This window comes from Triticum aestivum, chromosome 3D, assembly GCF_018294505.1.
Source record: "Triticum aestivum cultivar Chinese Spring chromosome 3D, IWGSC CS RefSeq v2.1, whole genome shotgun sequence".
NCBI classification, from domain to species: domain Eukaryota; kingdom Viridiplantae; phylum Streptophyta; class Magnoliopsida; order Poales; family Poaceae; genus Triticum; species Triticum aestivum.
The window spans coordinates 445,930,774-445,946,221 of NC_057802.1; positions in this window are offsets into that span (position 1 = coordinate 445,930,774).

The window sequence follows — 15,448 nt, forward strand, 5'->3', positions numbered from 1 at the left end:
TGGCACCTCCAAGCCCCATTGCGCGTCACAATCGAAACCCCAACAGTATCACCCTACCCCTCAGGCGCAATCCACCCTAGTCCTTGTCCTAGATTTGGTAGCCAGAAGCACAAATCTGAATCCTTGGAGCAGAAGAGCTTAGTGGAATGATGACCTTCACAACAGGCACATGAGGATGATGGACCACCACACACGCGGCGACCAACACCCGTCCCCTTCACCACTGGCACGGCCAATATGATCAACTAGCATTTGCGCACGTCATGTGTCGCAAGGTGAGCACCTCCCACCTCCTCGAGGCCGCCACCTCAAATGCAAAGGTCCACCATGAGACCGCGATGCAAGGAGGTCCCATCCACCTTTAGTTACGCGCACCCAAGCTTGCCTGCCATTTGCCTGTTGCGGCACTGGGGAGGGGGCGAGGGGTGTAGCAACAAGGATGACGTGAGTGCCAAGAGTGGTTTTCATTCGAAAGTGAATTACTCGCTCTGCTTTGAATTAATTGAATTTCTAGCTTTGTTCTATGTCAAACTTATTTAAGTTTGATATATGGAAAGCACACTATACGCTTGGTAACACTTAAATGTTTGACTTAATATAAATTTGGAACTTTTATTGATGTGGAACTAAGGAAATACTATTTGTTCATAGTATTATCGTCCTCTCTTAAATAGAGGCCCAAATGCACAAGCTGCCTGAGATCTAATGGTTGATACGTCTCCAACGTATCTATAATTTTTGATTGCTTCATGCTATATTATATTCTGTTTTGGATGATTAATGGGCTTTGTTATACACTTTTATATTATTTTTGGGACTAACCTATTAACCGGAGGCCCAGCCCAGACTTGCTGTTTTTTTGCCTATTTCAGAGTTTCGCAGAAAAAGAATATCAAACGGAGTCCAAACGGAATGAAACCTTCGGGAACATGATTTTCGGAACGAACGTGATCCAGAGGACTTGGACCCTACGTCAAGACATCAACCAGGAAGGCACGAGGTAGGGGGGCGCGCCTACCCCCCTGGGCGCGCCCTCCACCCTCGTGGGGCCCACGTTGCTCCACCGACGTACTTCTTCCTCCTATATATACCTACGTACCCCCAAACCAATAGAAGCATCCATGAAAACCTAATTCCACCGCCGCACCCTTCTGTACCCGTGGGATCCGATCTTGGGGCCTTTTCCGGCGTCCTGCCGGAGGGGGCATTGATCACGGAGGGCTTCTACATCAACACCATAGCCTCTCCGATGATGTGTGAGTAGTTTACCTCAGACCTTCGAGTCCATAGTTATTAGCTAGATGGCTTCTTCTCTCTTTTTGGATCGCAATACAATGTTCTCCCCCTCTCTTGTGGAGATCTATTCGATGTAATCTTATTTTGCGGTGTGTTTGTTGAGACCAATGAATTGTGGGTTTATGATCAAGTTTATCTATGAACAATATTTGAATCTTCTCTGAATTCTTTTATGTATGATTGGTTATCTTTGCAAGTCTCTTCGAATTATCAGTTTGGTTTGGCCTACTAGATTGATCTTTCTTGCAATGGGAGAAGTGCTTAGCTTTGGGTTCAATCTTGCGGTGTCCTTTCCCAGTGACAGTAGGGGCAGCAAGGCACATATTGTATTGATTCCATCGAGGATAACAAGATGGGGTTTATATCATATTGCATGAGTTTATCCCTCTACATCATGTCATCTTACTTAAAGCGCTACTCTGTTCTTTTGAACTTAATACTCTAGATGCATGCTGGATAGCGGTCGATGTGTGAAGTAATAGTAGTAGATGCATGCAGGAGTCGGTCTACTTGTCGCGGACGTGATGCCTATATACATGATCATACCTAGATATTCTCATAACTATGATCAATTCTATCAATTGCTCAACAGTAATTTGTTTACCCACCGTAATACTTATGCTCATGAGAGAAGCCACTAGTGAAACCCATGGCCCCCGAGTCTATTTTCCGTCATATTAATCTCCCGAACACAAGTTATTTCTTTTGCCGTTTATTTTGCTTTCTTTACTTTGCATCTTTATCATAAAAATACCAAAAATATTATCTTATCATATCTATCAGATCTCACTTTCGTAAGTGACCGTGAAGGGATTGACAACCCCTTTATTGTGTTGGTTGCGAGGATTTTATTTGTTTGTGTAGGTGCGAGGGACTCGTGTGTGGCCTCCTACTGGATTGATACCCTGGTTCTCAAAAACTGAGGGAAATACTTACGCTACTTTACTGCATCATCCTTTCTTCTTCAAGGGAAAACCAACGCAGTGCTCAAGAGGTAGCAAGAAGGATTTCTGGCGCCGTTGCCGGGGAGGCTTACGCAAGGTCAAGTCAAGATTTGAGCTCCCATCAAGGAGCCATTTCTGGTGCCGCTGCCGGGGAGTCTACGCAAAAGTCAACATACCAAGTACCCATCACAAACCCTTATCTCCCGCATTACATTATTTTCCATTTGCCTCTCATTTTCCTCTCCCCCACTTCACCCTTGCCGTTTATTCGCCCTCTCTTTTCCGTTCACCTCTTTTTCGCGTGCTTCTTGTTTGCTCGTGTGTTGGATCGCCATCTTGTCGTTATGGCTAGTCCCATATCTTCTCCGTTGTCTCCCGAAAATGAAGTTCTTAATTTTAAGCAAAGGGAAGGAGAAAATCTAAAAGACGCTTGGTATAGAATTTGCAATGCTCAAAATAGATCTACCAGGAAGCAATCTACTTCCATTCTTCTCTGCAATTTTTATGTAGGCGCTACTCCTTGGTACAGATATATCCTTGATACCATTACCGGAGGGAATTTCTTGGGTAGCCATACTTTTGATTCTTATAATGCTATGATAGATTTGTTTGGCTCACCACCTCTTTTGGTTAATGAAACTATGTTAACTTTGGAGCATGTAATGCAAAGACTTGAAATAATTGAAAATAAAGTTGCTACCGTAGAGTTAATTGAAAATTTGGATAAAAAGATCCACAACCAAATTACCCAATATGGATCTGAAGTAGGAGTCATTTTGAAAAATATTAGGGAGAAGGAACCCATAGTTAATGAAAGATAAATCAGGATTCCACTAGAATCGATAAACTTGAGGGTATCATTACCAACTTGGGAACCTCTTTTTCTTCCGTAAAGAATACTCCAAGTCCTCCAACTAAAATTGCCAAGCTTATGTATGTTCCTAAAAATAAGGGTGAATCCTCTAGCAAGGAAACTGCGGAACTCAAATCTATAAGTATTCATCCCAATCTTTTTGCTATCATTAAGGAACCATTTGCTACAAATGATTTTTTCAATTTTGTGCCTAGAAGTTTGATTATTAATAAAAAGAAAGAAATTCCTAAGGGTGATAGATGTCTCATTAAACAATTGCCTACCAAAGATGGCAATACCTAGATCTATCCTTGCTATTATGCCTAGCTAGGGGCGTTAAACGATAGCGCTTGTTGGGAGGCAACCCAATTTTATTTTTATTTTTTTGCTTTTTGCTTCTGTTTAGGAATAAATCTTTGATCTAGCCTCTGGTTAGATGCGTTTTTATGTTTTAATTAGTGTTTGTGCCAAGTTAAACCTATAGGATCTTCTTGGATGATAGTTATTTGATCTTCCTGAAAATTCTAGAAACTTTCTATTCACGAAAATAATTGTTAAAAATCATCAGAACATGATAAAATATTGATTCCAATTGCTGCTGATCAATAAACAAATTGTCTAGGTCGTCCTATTTTTTCTGAGTTTTTGGATTCCAGAAGTTTGCGTTAGTTACAGATTACTACAGACTGTTCTGTTTTTGACAGATTCTGTTTTTCGTGTGTTGTTTGCTTATTTTGATGAATCTATGGCTATTAAAATAGTTTATAAACCATAGAGAAGTTGGAATACAGTAGGTTTAACACCAATATAAATAAAGAATGAGTTCATTACAGTACCTTGAAGTGGTGTTTTGTTTTCTTTCGCTAACGGAGCTCACGAGATTTTCTGTTAAGTTTTGTGTTGTGAAGTTTTCAAGTTTTGGGTAAAATATTTGATGGATTATGGAACAAGGAGTGGCAAAAGCCTAAGCTTGGGGATGCCCATGGCACCCCAAGATAATCTAAGGACACCAAAAAGCCAAAGCTTGGGGATGCCCCGGAAGGCATCCCCTCTTTCGTCTACTTCCATCGGTAACTTTACTTGGAGCTATATTTTTATTCACCACATGATAAGTGTTTTGCTTGGAGCGTTTTGTATGATTTGAGTCTTTGCTTTTTAGTTTACCACAATCATCTTTGATGTACACACCTTTTGAGAGAAACACACATGATTCGGAATTTATTAGAATACTCTATGCGCTTCACTTATATCCTTTGAGCTATATAGTTTTTGCTCTAGTGCTTCACTTATATCTTTTAGAGCACGGCAGTGGATTTATTTTATAGAAACTATTATTCTCTCATGCTTCACTTATATTATTTTGAGAGTCTTAAACATCATGGTAATTTGCTTAAATTGGGAAATTAATCCTAATATGCTAGGTATTCAAGACTAAAAAAAACTTTCTTATGAGTGTTCTGAATACTAAGATAAGTTTGATGATTGATGATTGTTTTGAGATATGGAGGTAGTGATATTAAAGTTGTGCTAGTTGAGTAGTTGTGAAATTGAGAAATACTTGTGTTGAAGTTTGCAAGTCCCGTAGCATGCACGTATGGTAAACGTTATGTAACAAATTTGAAACATGAGGTGTTCTTTGATTGTCTTCCTTATGAGTGGCGGTCAGGGATGAGCGATGGTGTTTTCCTACCAATCTATCCCCCTAAGAGCATGCGCGTAGTGCTTGGTTTTTGATGACTTGTAGATTTTTGCAATAAGTATGTGAGTTCTTTATGACTAATGTTGAGTCCATGGATTATACGCACTCTTACCCTTCCATCATTGCTAGCCTCTTCGGTACCGTGCATTGCCCTTTCTCACATTGAGAGTTGGTGCAAACTTCGCCGGTGCATCCAAACCCCGTGATATGATACACTCTTTCACACATAAACCTCCTTATATCTTCCTCAAAACAACCACCATATCTACCTATTATGGCATTTCCATAGCCATTCCGAGATATATTGCCGTGCAACTTTCCACCATTCCGTTTATCATGACACGTTCATCATCGTCATATTGCTTTGCATAATCATGTAGTTGACATCGTATTTGTGGCAAAGCCACCGTTCATAATTTTTCATACATGTCACTCTTGATTCATTGCTATCCCGGTATACCGCCGGAGGCATTCATATAGAGTCATACTTTGTTCTAGTATCGAGTTGTAATCATTGAGTTGTAAATAAATAGAAGTGTGATGATCATCATTCGAGTATTGCCCCCCCCAAAAAAAGAAAGGCCAAAAAAAGGAAGGCCAAAAAAAGAAAATAAGAAGGGACAATGCTACTATCCTTTTTTCCACACTTGTGCTTCAAAGTAGCACCATGATTTTCATGATAGAGAGTCTCTTGTTTTGTCACTTTCATATACCAGTGGGAATTTTTCATTATAGAACTTGGCTTGTATATTCCAACAATGGGCTTCCTCAAATGCCCTAGGTCTTCGTGAGCAAGCAAGTTGGATCCACACCCACTTAGTTTCTTTTGTTGAGCTTTCATGCATTTATAGCTCTAGTGCATCCGTTGCATGGCAATCCCTACTCCTTGCATTAACATCAATCGATGGGCATCTCCATAGCCCGTTGATTAGCCGCGCTGATGTGAGACTTTCTCCTTTTTTGTCTTCTCCACATAACCCCCATCATTATATTCTATTCCACTCATAGTTCTATATCCATGGCTCACGCTCATGTATTGTGTGAAGGTTGAAAAAGTTTGAGATTACTAAAGTATGAAACAATTGCTTGGATTGTCATCGGGGTTGTGCCTGATGATAGCATTCTTGTGTGAAGAGAATGGAGCATGACTAAACTATATGATTTTGTAGGGATGAACTTTCTTTGGCCATGTTATTTTGAGAAGACATAATTGCTTAGTTAGTATGCTTGAAGTATTATTGCTTTTATGTCAATATTAAACTTTTATCTTGAATCTTTCGGATCTGAATATTCATACCACAATTAAGAGGGTTACATTAAAAAATTATGCTAAGTAGCATTCCGCATCGAAAATTCTGTTTTTATCATTTACCTACTCGAGGACGAGCAGGAATTAAGCTTGGGGATGCTTGATACGTCTCCAACGTATCTATAATTTTTGATTGCTTCATGCTATATTATATTCTATTTTGGATGATTAATGGGCTTTGTTATACACTTTTATATTATTTTTGGGACTAACCTATTAACCGGAGGCCCAGCCCAGAATTGTTGTTTTTTGCCTATTTCAGAGTTTCGCAGAAAAAGAATATCAAACGGAGTCCAAACGGAATGAAACCTTCGGGAACGTGATTTTCGGAACGAACGTGATCTAGAGGACTTGGACCCTACGTCAAGACATCAACCAGGAAGGCATGAGGTAGGGGGGCGCGCCTACCCCCCCGGGCGCACCCTCCACCCTCGTGGGGCCCACGTTGCTCCACCGACGTATTTCTTCCTCCTATATGTACCTACGTACCCCCAAACCAGCAGAAGCATCCACGAAAACCTAATTCCACCGCCGCAACCTTCTGTACCCGTGAGATCCCATCTTGGGGCCTTTTCCAGCGTCCTGCCGGAGGGGGCATTGATCACGGAGGGCTTCTACATCAACACCATAGCCTCTCCGATGATGTGTGAGTAGTTTACCTCAGACCTTCGGGTCCATAGTTATTAGCTAGATGGCTTCTTCTCTCTTTTTGGATCTCAATACAATGTTCTCCCCCTCTCTTGTGGAGATCTATTCGATGTAATCATCTTTTGCGGTGTGTTTGTTGAGACCGATGAATTGTGGGTTTATGATCAAGTTTATCTATGAACAATATTTGAATCTTCTCTGAATTCTTTTATGTATGATTGCTTATCTTTGCAAGTCTCTTCGAATTATCATTTTGGTTTGGCCTACTAGATTGATCTTTCTTGCAATGGGAGAAGTGCTTAGCTTTGGGTTCAATCTTGCGGTGTCCTTTCCTAGTGACAGTAGGGGCAGCAAGGCACATATTGTATTGATTCCATCGAGGATAACAAGATGGGGTTTATATCATATTGCATGAGTTTATCTCTCTACATCATGTCATCTTACTTAAAGCGTTACTCTGTTCTTTTGAACTTAATACTCTAGATGATGCTGGATAGCGGTCGATGTGTGGAGTAATAGTAGTAGATGCAGGCAGGAGTCTGTCTACTTGTCGCGGACGTGATGCCTATATACATGATCGCACCTAGATATTCTCATAACTATGCTCAATTCTATCAATTGCTCAACAGTAATTTGTTTACCCACCGTAATACTTATGCTCATGAGAGAAGCCACTAGTGAAACCTATGGCCCCCGGGTCTATTTTCCGTCATATTAATCTCCCGAACACAAGTTATTTCTTTTGCCGTTTATTTTGCTTTCTTTACTTTGCATCTTTATCATAAAAATACCAAAAATATTATCTTATCATATCTATCAGATCTCACTTTCGTAAGTGACCGTGAAGGGATTGACAACCCCTTTATTGCGTTGGTTGCGAGGATTTTATTTGTTTGTGTAGGTGCGAGGGACTCGTGCGTGGCCTCCTACTAGATTGATACCTTGGTTCTCAAAAACTGAGGGGAATACTTACGCTACTTTACTGCATCATCCTTTCCTCTTCAAGGGAAAACCAAAGCAGTGCTCAAGAGGTAGCAATGGTACAGAGTATATGTTTTCTTTTAGAACCGTGTTTTATTTTTTTTATTTTGCAAAGAACATGTTCTAGTGGTCATATTTTAGAAAAAACAATTGTGTTTGAACATCCTCTAGGATTTACAAGGTACACATCATTTTGATTATGTGTTTTTTCAATATTATATTTTTCTATGTAAATCCTTCTCTCCGAGAAGACGGCCTTACAAGCACTTCCGACTCAATTAGCATCTACAACCGGACGCCCCGTATCCACCTCAAATGTCTTGGCGTCCTACCTGGTCAGAAATTTGTAACCCAACTGGACCTGACAAATGCAATCCAAACATCAGTACTATCCGACAACCCCCATACTTAGTCCATATGTGTGGTGGATACGAGAAGGCCCGGACATGTCTGCCACCTAGTTTGTGTCCCGCTATAGCCTACCACGACCCCATAGATACCCTATGGTCGGATGAAACCCTACTCAATGCAACATTCGACCGCTTCACTCTCAGTACACCCCCTCCATTCCCATCCCTTCCTCCACGTTGTCTTGCTCCGGAAGCCAGCCCGACAACGAATCCGATCCCATCGACTGGGAGGGGCTCTTCTGTTGGGGAACGTAGTAATTCAAAAAATTTCCTACGATCACGCAAGATCTATCTAGGAGAAGCATAGCAACGAGCGGGGAGAGTGTGTCCACGTACCCTCGTAGACCGAAAGTGGAAGCGTTTAGTAACGTGGTTGATGTAGTCGAACGTCTTCATGATCCAACCGATCCAACTACCGAACGTACGGCACCTCCGTGTTCAGCACACGTTCAGCACGATGACGTCCCTCGAGCTCTTGATCCAGTAGAGGGTCGAGGGAGAGTTCCGTCAGCACGACGGTGTGGTGACGATGATGATGACACTACGATGATATGACCGAGGTGTTAAACTGTGGAGGGGGGCACCGCACACGGCTAAGAGATTGTCTGTTGTACTATGGGGTGCCCCTTGGCCACATATATAAAGGAGGGGGAGGAGGAGGCCGACGGCCAGGAGGGGCGCGCCATAGGGGGAGTCGAACTAGGATTCCCAATCCTAGTTGGACTCCCCTTCCTTTTTCCAAGAGGGGGAGAGAGGGAAGGAGGAGGAGAGGGAGAAGGAAAGAGGGGGGCGCCGCCCCCTCCCTCGTCCAATTCGGACTTGCCATGTGGGGGCGTTGATACGTCTCCAACGTATCTATAATTTATGAAGTATTCATGCTATTATATTATCCTTCTAGGATGTTTTATATGCATTTATATGCTATTTTATATGATTTTTGGGACTAACCTATTAACCTAGAGCCCAGTGCCAGTTTCTGTTTTTTCCTTGTTTTTGAGTTTTACAGAAAAGGAATACCAAACGGAGTCCAATGGACGTGCCAATTTTTGACATTTTTTATGGACCAAAAGAAGACCCCGGAGCAAAAGAGTTGGGCCAGGAGAGTCCCGGGCTGCCCACGAGGGTGGGTGGCGCGCGCACCCCCTGGGCGTGGGCCCCTGCCTCGTGGACAACCCGGAGACCCCCCTGACGTGAGACCAACGCCAAAAATTCCTATAAATACTGAAACCTCCAGAAAATAACCTAGATCGGGAGTTCCGCCACCGCAAGCCTCTGTAGCCACCAAAAACCAATCGGGACCCTGTTCCGGCACCCTGCCGGAGGGGGGATCCCTCACCGGTGGCTATCTTCATCATCCCGGCGCTCTCCATGACGAGGAGGGAGTAGTTCACCCTCGGGGCTGAGGGTATGTACCAGTAGCTATGTGTTTGATCTCTCTCTCTCTGTCTCGTGTTCTTGATTTGGCACGATCTTACTGTATCGCGAGCTTTGCTATTATAGTTGGATCTTATGATGTTTCTCCCCCTCTACTCTCTTGTAATGGATTGAGTTTTCCCTTAGAAGTTATCTTATCGGATTGAGTCTTTAAGGATTTGAGAACACTTGATGTATGTCTTGCATGTGCTTATCTGTGGTGACAATGGGATATCACGTGATCTACTTGATGTATGTTTTTGTGATCAACTTCCGGGTTCCGTGACCTCGTGAACTTATGCATAGGGGTTGGCACACGTTTTCGTCTTGACTCTCTGGTAGAAACTTTGGGGCACTCTTTGAAGTTCTTTGTGTTGGTTGAATAGATGAATTTGAGATTGTGTGATGCATATCGTATAATCATACCCACGGATACTTGAGGTGACATTGGAGTATCTAGGTGACATTAGGGTTTTGGTTGATTTGTGTCTTAAGGTGTTATTCTAGTACGAACTCTATGATAGATTGAATGGAAAGAATAGCTTCGTGTTATTTTACTACGGACTCTTGAATAGATCGATCAGAAAGGATAACTTTGAGGTGGTTTCGTACCCTACAATAATCTCTTCGTTTGTTCCCCACTATTAGTGACTTTGGAGTGACTCTTTGCTGCATATTGAGGGATAGTTATATGATCCAATTATGTTATTATTGTTGAGAGAACTTGCACTAGTGAAAGTATGAACCCTTGGCCTTGTTTCCTAGCATTGCAATACCGTTTGTGCTCACTTTTATCATTAGTTGCCTTGCTGTTTTTATATTTTGAGATTACAAAAACCTATATCTACCATCCATATTGCACTTGTATCACCATCTCTTCGCCGAACTAGTGCACCTATACAATTTACCATTGTATTGGGTGTGTTGGGGACACAAGAGACTCTTTGTTATTTGGTTGCAGGGTTGTTTGAGAGAGACCATCTTCATCCTACACCTCCCACGGATTGATAAACCTTAGGTCATCCACATGAGGGAAATTTGCTACTGTCCTACAAACCTCTGCACTTGGAGGCCCAACAACGTCTACAAGAAGAAGGTTGCGTAGTAGACATCAGGCGGCCACCCCTTGCGGCCCTCCTCTCCTTTCCACTAAGGCCCATGAAGGCCCAATACTTCCCTCGGGGGGTTGCGGTAAACCCTCGGTACCCCGAAAAAAATATCCGAACCTCTCCGAAACCATTCCGGTGTCCGAATACCTTTGTCCAATATATCAATCTCTACCTCTCGACCATTTCGAGACTCCTCGTCATGTCTGTGATCTCATCCGGGACTCCGAACAAACTTCGTTCATCAAATCACATAACTCATAATACAAATCGTCATCGAACGTTAAGCGTGCGGACCCTACGGGTTCGAGAACTATGTAGACATGACCGAGACACATCTCCGGTCAATAACCAATAGCGGAACCTGGATGCTCATATTGGCTCCTACATATTCTACGAAGATCTTTATCGGTCAAACCGCATAACAACATACTTTATTCCCTTTGTCATCGGTATGTTACTTGCCCGAGATTCGATCGTCGGTATCATCATACCTAGTTCAATCTCGTTACCGGCAAGTCTCTTTACTCGTTCCATAATGTATCATTGAAGGAAATATTCCCTAGAGGCAATAATAAAGTTGTTATTTATATTTACTTATATCATGATAAATGTTTATTATTCATGCTAGAATTGTATTAACCGGAAACTTAGTACATGTGTGAATACATAGACAAAACAGAGTGTCCCTAGTATGCCTCTACTTGACTAGCTCGTTAATCAAAGATGGTTATGTTTCTTGACCATAGACATGTGTTGTCATTTGATAAACGGGATCACATCATTAGAGAATGATGTGATGGACAAGACCCATCCGTTAGCTTAGCATTATGATCGTTGAATTTTATTGCTATTGCTTTCTTCATGACTTATACATGTTCCTCTAACTATGAGATTATGCAACTCCCGAATACCGGAGGAACACCTTGTGTGCTATCAAACGTCACAACGTAACTGGGTGATTATAAAGATGCTCTACAGGTGTCTCCGAAGGTGTTTGTTGGGTTGGCATAGATCGAGATTAGGATTTGTCACTCCAAGTATCGGAGAGGTATCTCTGGCCCTCTCGGTAATGCTCATCACTATAAGCCTTGCAAGCAATGTGACTAATGAGTTAGTTGCGGGATGAAGTATTACGGAACGAGTAAAGAGACTTGCCGGTAACAAGATTGAACTAGGTATGATGATACCGACGATCGAATCTTGGGCAAGTAACATACCGATGACAAAGGGAACAACGTATGTTGTTATGCGGTTTGACCGATAAAGATCTTCATAGAATATGTAGGAACTAATATGAGCATCCAGGTTCCGCTATTCGTTATTGACCAGAGATGAGTCTCGGTCATGTCTACATAGTTCTCGAACCCGTAGGGTCCGCACACTTAATGTTTGATGACGATATGTATTATGAGTTATGTGATTTGATGTACCGAAGGTAGTTCGGAGTCCCGGATGTGATCACAGACATGACGAGGAGTCTCAAAATGGTCGAGACATGAAGATTGATATATTGGAAGGTTATGTTTGGACACCGAAAAGGTTTCGGATGAGTTCGGGCATTTTCCGGAGTACCAGGGCGGTTACCGGAACCCCCCGGGGGGTTAATGGGCCTTCATGGGCCATGGTGGAAGAGAGGAGGAGGCTACCAAGTGGTGGGGCGCCCCCCCAAGCCCAATCCGAATTGGGGAAGGGGGCCAGCCCCCCTTTCCTTCTCTCCTTCTTCCCCTTCCTTCCCCCTCCTAGTTGGACTAGGAAAGGGGGGAAACCTACTCCTAGTAGGAGTAGGAATCCCCCTTGGGGCACGCCCTAGGAGGCCGGCCCTCCCCCTCCTCCACTCCTTTATATACGGGGGAGGGGGGCACCCCATAGATACACAGGTTGATTTTAGCCGTGTGCGGTGCCCCCCACCACAGATTTCCACCTCGGTCATATTGTCGTAGTGCTTAGGCGAAGCCCTGCGTCGGTAACTTCATCATCACCGTCACCACGCCGTCGTGCTGAGGAAACTCTCCCTCGGCCTCAGCTAGATCTAGAGTTCGAGGGACGTCACCGAGCTGAACGTGTGCAGATCGCGGAGGTGCCGTGCGTTCGGACTTGATCGGTTGGATCGCGAAGACGTTCGACTACATCAACCGCGTTATTTAACGCTTCCGCTTTCGGTGTACGAGGGTACGTGGACACACTCTCCCCGCTCGTTGCTATGCATCTCCTAGATAGATCTTGCGTGATCGTAGGAATTTTTTTGAAATACTGCGTTCCCCAACAATCATCCCATAACTAACTCATTAGTCACATTGCTTGCAAGGCTTATAGTGATGTACATTACCGAGAGGGCCCAGAGATACCTCTCCGATACACGGAGTGACAAATCCTAATCTTGATCTATGCCAACTCAACAAATACCTTCCGTGACACCTGTAGAGCATCTTTATAATCACCCAGTTACGTTGTGACGTTTGATAGCACACAAGGTGTTCCTCTGGTATTCGGGAGTTGCATAATCTCATAGTCAGAGGAACACTTATAAGTCATGAAGAAAGCAATAGCAGTAAAAGTAAACGATCATAATGCTAAGCTAACGGATGGGTCTTGTCCATCACATCATTCTCTAATGATGTGATCCCGTTCATCAAATGACAACAGATGCCTATGGGTAGGAAACTTAACCATCTTTGATTAACGAGCTAGTCAAGTAGAGGTATACTAGGGACACTCTGTTTGTCTATGTATTCACACATGTACTAAGTTTCCGGTTAAAACAATTCTAGCATGAATAATAAACATTTATCATGATATAAGGAAATATAAATAACAACTTTATTAGAGCAACTCCAACGGGCCGACCCAAATGGGCCAACTGAAAGTGCGTTATATCGACTAGAGGGGGGTGAATAGGCGATTTTTATGAATTCTTCACTGAGGAATTTGCCGGTGAGGAAATTCCTTAGCGAAGAACTACTTGCAGCGGAATAAGTACTCAGAAGTAAACATAACAGAATACAAGCATGGTCATCATGATGAAATGAAGACAGGCACAGAGTACAGAAAGCGTAAACACAGGATAAAGAGAAACAGACTGAAGAAATTGAACTGAGGAAATTGAGAAAGTCTTCAGTCAAAGTCTTCAAACATAGATATAACAAGCACACAACACAGCAATGAGGAAATGAAAGAGTTGAGGAAATAGAACCAGTTGGCTTGGTGAAGACAATGATTTGGTAGACCAGTTCCAACTGTTGTCTCAGTTGTACATCTGGTTGGAGCGGCTAGGTATTTAAACCTGAGGACACACAGTCCTCACCGTATTCTCCTTGAGCTAAGGTCACACAGACATCGCCCAATCACTCGTGGTAAATCTTCAGGTGAATTCCGAACCTTCACAAACTCGGTCACTCGGCGATCCACAATTCCTCTTGGATGCTCTAGACCATGACGCCTAACCGTCTGGAAGAAGCACAGTCTTCAAAGGTAACAAGCGTCGGATCCACGCATGATCAATCTCTTCAGTGATGCTCAATCACTTTGGGTTTGTAGGTGTTTGGGTTTTCCTCACTCAATGATTTTCGCTCAAAGTCCTCGGAGAATGGGATGCTCTCAAATGACAAGTGTCAGTTTCTCTCGGAGTAGCCAACCAGCTAGTGGTTGTAGGGGGCGGCTATTTATAGCCTAGGGAGCAGCCCGGCATGATAAGACATAAATGCCCTTCAATGATATGACCATTAGGTGGGTAGATATTTTGGGACAGCTGGCACAAGGCACAGCAACGGTCGGAAATTTGAGTGCCAAATTCCTCGGGGCTATCATGTTCCTCACTGTGTAGGCAATCCACACTGGCGAATTCCTAACTCCTCAGTCAGAACAAAATCCTCAGAGACTAGAAGAACTTCGTCTCTGTCACTAAAGAATATGACTGAACTGTATGAGATTTCCAATGGCTTCACTCGAAGGGATTGGTAGGTGTAGGATTTTGAGTTGAGCATCACATGGAAATTTTTCCTTAGTATTTCCTCGACCCCCTTTAACAGTACGGTGTTTCCTATGACTCAAGAAAAAAGAAAATGAAACTACGAAAACAAAAGTCTTCACGCTTCATGTTCCTCGAATGAATACCAAGTCTTCAAGGTCACACCAATTTCTTCACTTTCAGAGTCTTCAGAAAGTCTTCAGAAATACAAAGTCTTCAGTCGAAGAACTTCAATTTTAGGGGTCGACTTTCTCTGTAAATATCAAACTCCTCATAGACTTATAGACCTGTGTACACTCACAAACGCATTAGTCCCTTAACCTATAAGTCTTCAATACACCAAAATCACTAAGGGGCAGTAGATGCACTTACAATCTCCCCCTTTTTGGTGATTGATGACAATATAGGTTAAGTTTCCAACGGGGATAAACATATGAAGTGTAAATACTGATATTGAGGAATTTGATTGCAAGATATAGAAGAACTCCCCCTGAAGATGTGCATAGTGAGGAATTTGCTTTTGAAGCAATGCACACTTGAAGAGTAGAATCATGGAGATCTCCCCCTATATCTTGTAATTTATACCCGCATTTGACATAGTATATGAACAATTTGAAATGCATGATGAAATATGGTGACTGATGTAATTCAGCATGCGTGCATTAACATTAATGAGGAATAAGCATGCAGAAAAGCACAGCAAAAGTATCAGGTCACCATAGAGTTTAAGTTTACAAGTCGATCCAGCAAAGTCTTCAAAAGAACGAGAGTTGCAACTTAGAAAAAAGCCCATATATGACAGACCTGCTCTAAGACTAACTC